This window comes from Coffea arabica, chromosome 6e, assembly GCF_036785885.1.
Source record: "Coffea arabica cultivar ET-39 chromosome 6e, Coffea Arabica ET-39 HiFi, whole genome shotgun sequence".
In the NCBI taxonomy this organism is placed as follows: Eukaryota; Viridiplantae; Streptophyta; class Magnoliopsida; order Gentianales; family Rubiaceae; genus Coffea; species Coffea arabica.
Genome location: NC_092321.1, coordinates 25,060,284 through 25,065,911, shown reverse-complemented (window position 1 = coordinate 25,065,911; position 5,628 = coordinate 25,060,284). Strand labels below are relative to the sequence as shown.

At 34.2% G+C, this 5,628-nt stretch overlaps 1 long non-coding RNA gene across 1 annotated transcript; it reads right to left on the bottom strand.

Annotated features, from left to right (window-relative positions):
* Window positions 1-3,089: 3,089 nt before the first annotated feature.
* On the bottom strand, window positions 3,090-4,552 carry LOC140009601 (uncharacterized). Its single transcript, XR_011817087.1, has 2 exons — window positions 3,372-4,552; window positions 3,090-3,284 (listed from the first exon to the last, which is right to left on the bottom strand). It is a non-coding gene; the product is annotated as an uncharacterized lncRNA (long non-coding RNA).
* Between the last annotated feature and the right edge of the window lie 1,076 nt (window positions 4,553-5,628).

The window sequence follows — 5,628 nt, the reverse complement described above, 5'->3', positions numbered from 1 at the left end:
TTCACACACCACACTTCACACACCACACAAACATCACACATCACAATTCATTTCGAAAAGTGGGGCGCGACAATTTGGAGGGAATCCAAGGGACTTTTTTTTTTTAATTTCAATGACTGCTTCCTGTTCATTTGGGCGGGATTCTATGGAACGGAGTCCTAACGCTTTGTGACGGAATCTATTAAAGTAAACATCCTTTTTTTATTTTTTTGAACCTTACTAATTGAAACGAGGTCGTTTTGTCTCTTACTTATTTCCTTGCGACGTGGCTCTTGCTGAGCCTCTTGTTGGAGCATGTGAGAGGATCGCTCCTAAACGGTTCCTCTGATGACCGTTTGTGCCCCATATCCCTTTTGTTGTGGTTCTGTTTGCTTTCTTCTTTTTTGATGACAACTTTGTTGCTTCATTGGCTTCTTTAGTAACTTTTTCTATCGCCTCTAGATTGAGCTTAACTATTTCATTAGTAGACTCAATTCTTTGATTCATCTTGAATAAGAATTTGTACTCTAGTTCATTGTACTTGACCAACTTCAAGTCAATGTAGTATTTTTTATTTTGTGTTATCCTATTAAATTATATAGGATGCATCATATAAGAATCATGAAAGATGTAAATGAGGCAAATATTGTTTTTCTTTTTGACATATTGTCGCGCCCCATTTTTAAATGAAAAATAAGGTGTTTATAAAAAATGAATTTTTTGATTTAATTTTGAGGAAAATGAGTTTTTAATTTAGAAAATGAATAAAGAAATTAATTTTGATTAGTTTTGTTTGAAAAATGAATTTTAGAAAAATAAATGAAGAAATGGGCCTAAATGGGACTAAAAAGTGCGACGATTTTGACCCAAAAATAATAGTTTAAAAAGGATTTTTAATGAAAAAATAGGAGTTGCCACTTGATATTGAGTTAAGGTGTACCAAGTCACATAAAATGAATTTTTAATAAAAAGTAGAAAAACCCTTTTTAAACGACTCCAAGTTTGCGAAAATCAGATAAAAGTATTCGGGAGTCACGTTTGAAGAAAGGGAAGACAAGAATAAAATCCAAAACACCCTTTCAATCTAGCCTAGAGCTAGTTGCATGATTTAGTCAAAAATTTTCTTATTTTAACCTAAATATTTATCATATTTGGATGTCAATATATGGATGCAAAACCTAAACTTAAGAGGATATCGGGGGATCGGAATATCACTTCAAAACTTAATTGGTGCAAATCACATTAATTGTGATGCCAAAGTTGACTCTTTGAAGAGGTCACGAATATGCAAAAATATGTGTCTTGAAGGAAAGAAAAGAAAATAATAATTATACAAATATACATGACTTAAAGGAATGCATCATAACAGGTGCGGGGGGCTAAAATTCGTGACTTTAATTTTCCCTTTAATAGAGGGAATACGAGCGTGCTAAGGGTAGAGAATCTATACTCGTCCATATCCCATATTCGAGGGATATTTCCTATTTAATCAAGCAAATGATCTAACCTAGTTCTAATTTTCTTAAATGAAATGCACGTCTAAATGTTATGTTTCACACATAAGGGTAAAGAGTATACATATAGGGGAATATGGAATAAGGGATATACATATAAGGAGGAAATGTCATGCAAAATGATAAAAACCCTAAAAAATAAAAATATGCATGAAAATGTAGCGATTGTTACACAAAACATGATCTAGTGCGTGGGCGGTCCCTAAAGGTCTAGTATTGGACTAGCCCATGTCTATAAGTTCTCACTAGCGTTGGACTAGTGAGAAGTTAGAAAGGAGAGCCACAACTAGCATTGGACTAGTGTGGAATCAGAAAAAGGGCCACAACTAGTGTTGGACTAGTGTGGTGACGTCATACATTTATTATAATTAAATAAATCATATAAATATAATAAAAGCAAGTAAACACATAAATCACATATAGCACATAGCACATAAGCATGATATCTAGATGCAAAGGCCCTAAGAAAGCGAGTAAACACGTAAACACACAAGCATGCAATCACACAATCAAATAAAAGCAAATACAGACCTAATTATTACATTTAGGGGCCCTAACTACAATCTAAGAGGGGAAAGAATGAAATGAAATGAAATAATAACCTAACTATTACAATTTGGCATTTAAATGCCTCTCAAATAATTAAAAATTAAATTAAATTAAATATACAAAATTAAAACAAATGAAATGAATAAATAAATAGATGCAATAAAAAACATTCAAAAAAGCATGCAATTACACACATAAAGTCACATTGTAACACATAGGGTCAAGTAAAATCAAAATAAAGGAATAGAGTGTACCTCTCTTGAATTGGTGACCTAATGAAATAAAAATTTTCTTATTTACCCTCCAAAACAAAGAAAAAGGTCAAAACATCACTTTAATTAACAAATAATCACAAGAAATGGAAGTAAACACGAAATTGAATCAATCAAAGTATTCAAATGAAAGTAAACAACCCATATTCAACAAATTAAACAAGCAAGGACTCAATTGAAAGAATTAAAGAAGTTTGAGGGGTCAAATCATGATTATTACAACTATTAAGGGTCTAAATTAAAATAAAATAAAATTAAGGGCTTAAGATGAAGCATACCAAAACCAAATGCTAAACTTCACAAAAGGAATGAAAACCCATTTGCTATAATTAAACAACAAAATTACCCAAAATTTTACTAAAATCCAAATCAAAACTATAAATCTATCAAAAATTGTTAAAGCTCAAAATTCATCCCTAAAACTCCTAAACAATCTGTCCAAAAACCAAATTAAAGCATGCAAAAGAAAATTAAAATTTTAAAAGGAAAAAATTTGATTGATTTTTCCAATGTTTGGGCCATAGTGAAATTATTCAGGAATTGGAGTGTTAAACTGCAAAATGTCTGATTTGTTCATGCAAACTTCGAAAGGCTAAAAGCTTTCCTCTGCTGCAAATTTGCAGCTTATCAAGAGGCAGCAAAACAACTTAAACCTCTGCCGAAACTTCAAACCCAAATCTACAAGATAAGAACCTAAGATCCAAACCATAATCTTGCAATCAAGAACGAACAAGAGACACAAAATTCATGGCAAACATCTCTCCAAGTTCACAGATGGAAGCAAGCTGACAACTTTTTATTCATGAGTTCTCAACAAGAAATCCCAAAGCAAGATTTTTGAGTACAACCTATGGAACTTGCAAAAACAACAAAAACAAGTATTCACAATTAGCTTCCTTGTCATTTCTTGGTTCGAACAGAATCCACCCGACCCATCAAAATGTATCAAACCCAGCAAAACAACAAAAAACTGCATCATGAACCAGAAAAGGGCTAGATTTCTTGAACTTTTACGTGCAAACAGGTTGGAAAAGAAAGGAAAGTGAGGGAGGGTTACCTCTTAACGTTTTATGGAGTCGAAATCGTAGGAGTATTTCGCAAAGGGATGAGTGAAATCCACCAGAATATTGAAGGAAACAAGTTGCAGCGGAACCAGGGTTGATGATGCAGCGATTTATGGCCAAATTCGAAGTCTTTCCAATCGTCTTTTCAACAAAATTTATGAACAAAAGTTCTTCCTCTAGCTACATAAATGGTGTAGAAATTCAAAGTTCCTCAAGAGAAGCTATGATGAAAGAGTAAAATGCCCCGAAATATGGCTGCAGAACCAGCCTTTTCCACCGCAGCTTCAACCTCAGTCTCCGGGCAAAGAGCCACTCCGCCTCCAACTGTTTTCACTGGCGCACGGGAGTCATCAGCGGTGAGGTCAGAGACGAGGAAGGAAAAGGAACCAAGCTTGAGTTCAGCGGAAAGAAGGAGAGGAAGCTCCTGCTCGGCCTTCCTCTTAGGATGCACGGTACGGCTAACCTCTTCGGCTCCAAGTGCCACCTCGTAAAACTGTACGGCGTCGTTCGCCTTTGGTGCCTCCACGAACAGCCACGGCTTCGCACCACCGCAACAATCACCCTCACTCACATCCTCCGAGATGGCTCCGGCACCCACAGCCTTCTCTCACTCTCTGCTCAAAACCCTTTTTTCTTTCTTTTTTCTCCCCCGTTTTTCTTCTCCTTGTTCTCAGTTCACTCTCCTCCTCCGGATTCTTGCTCTCTTTTCCAGGTTCCCTTTTCTTGTTTTTCTTTTCCCTCTCCCTGCCTGAAGCTCTCTTTCTCTTCCCCAGTTTCTTCTTTTTTCTGGTTTCTTTTCCTCCTTTCTTACCCGAAGTCCCCTCTTTTTCTTGTCCCGTAGCTCCTCTCTTGCTCTCTGCCTTGCTGTTTCTCCCTTGTTTCTTCCTTTTCCCAGTTTTTTCTTCGAGTCTCCCTCTACCTCCAAGCTCCTCTCTCGGTTCCTCTTTCTTTCTCTCTCTCGAAAACCTCTTGCCAGTTCTTCCTTCTTCGTTCTTCTTTTTTTTTTGTCCCTAGCCTTTCTTTTTTCTTTCTTCTATGCTGCCAGCCCGTAGCCCCTCTCTGGTTTCTCCTCTTTTTTAGTTCAGCCGCCACCTCCCTCTCTATCTTCCCTCTCTCAATCACTCTTTTTTTTTTTTTTTTTGCAGATTTTTCCTAAGCCCAACACTTGCCACCTACCCCCTTACATGTGTTAGTGTTAAAATTCAAAACACTTGTCTAATACTCCTTTAGCATACTTGTCCAACATGCATGCCCTCCACCTATCCACATATTTCTTTTTTTTTTTTAATTTTTTTGTTCTTCCAAAAATCAATTTAGGTAAACAAAAAAAAGTTAATTCCTAATTGAAATTGCATTGCAAAATTTTCATTTATTTTAAAGAAATTGAATCTAAAAAACAAATTTTTTGAATTTTTGTGAGAATTTTTCTTTTCAGAAATTTAATGCAAAAATATCTTAAAAATAAAAATGAAGAACCTAATTTATAAAAATAAGCAAAAATAAACACTAATTATCGTTTTGCAAACTTAATCAATCTAAAATAAAAAAATAAAAAATAAAAAATAAAAATAAAATAAAGCTAAAATTAAATAAAATCGAAATTTTGGTGTCTACACATACCTTATCCATCGATCGCTTGTATTTTGTGACTGGACATCCTACATAGATCTTTACTGTGTCTTCAAATAGGGTAACTGTTGCATTACAACGATCATGTTTGACATTTATGCTCAATCTATACCTATAATATATGCAATAAAAAATTAGTAATATTTATTTAAATCATATAATACTGTTTTAATAATAATTACCTGAATATTTCTTCAATGCCATGAGTTCTACAATTTCTATATTCTAGTCTTATAGGTGTGTTAAGAATTGTCCTGTAACACTTGAGCATGCGTTGTACCAAGGATCAAAAATGTTTTCCACATTATCAATTGCTGCTCTAAACCAATACAGTTTGTTCTGCAAGATTATATTTTTGTTTACTGGGTGAATATAATAGATGTAATGAAATGAATAATTTTTTACCTCAATTAAGGATGATGGACCTTCAATTATGTTGCAAAGCTTGATTTCTATTGCTTGACTGATTTTTTTTCTTTATTGAAAGCTCCTCAATTTTTGTTGCTTTATTAGAGTTTTTCAACCTAGGTGATGTATGTATATGTTAGTTGATAATTATGAGCTTAAATTGAATTAGACAATGAATTGTTAGATTGTTTTGGAGAAAATATAATATTTACC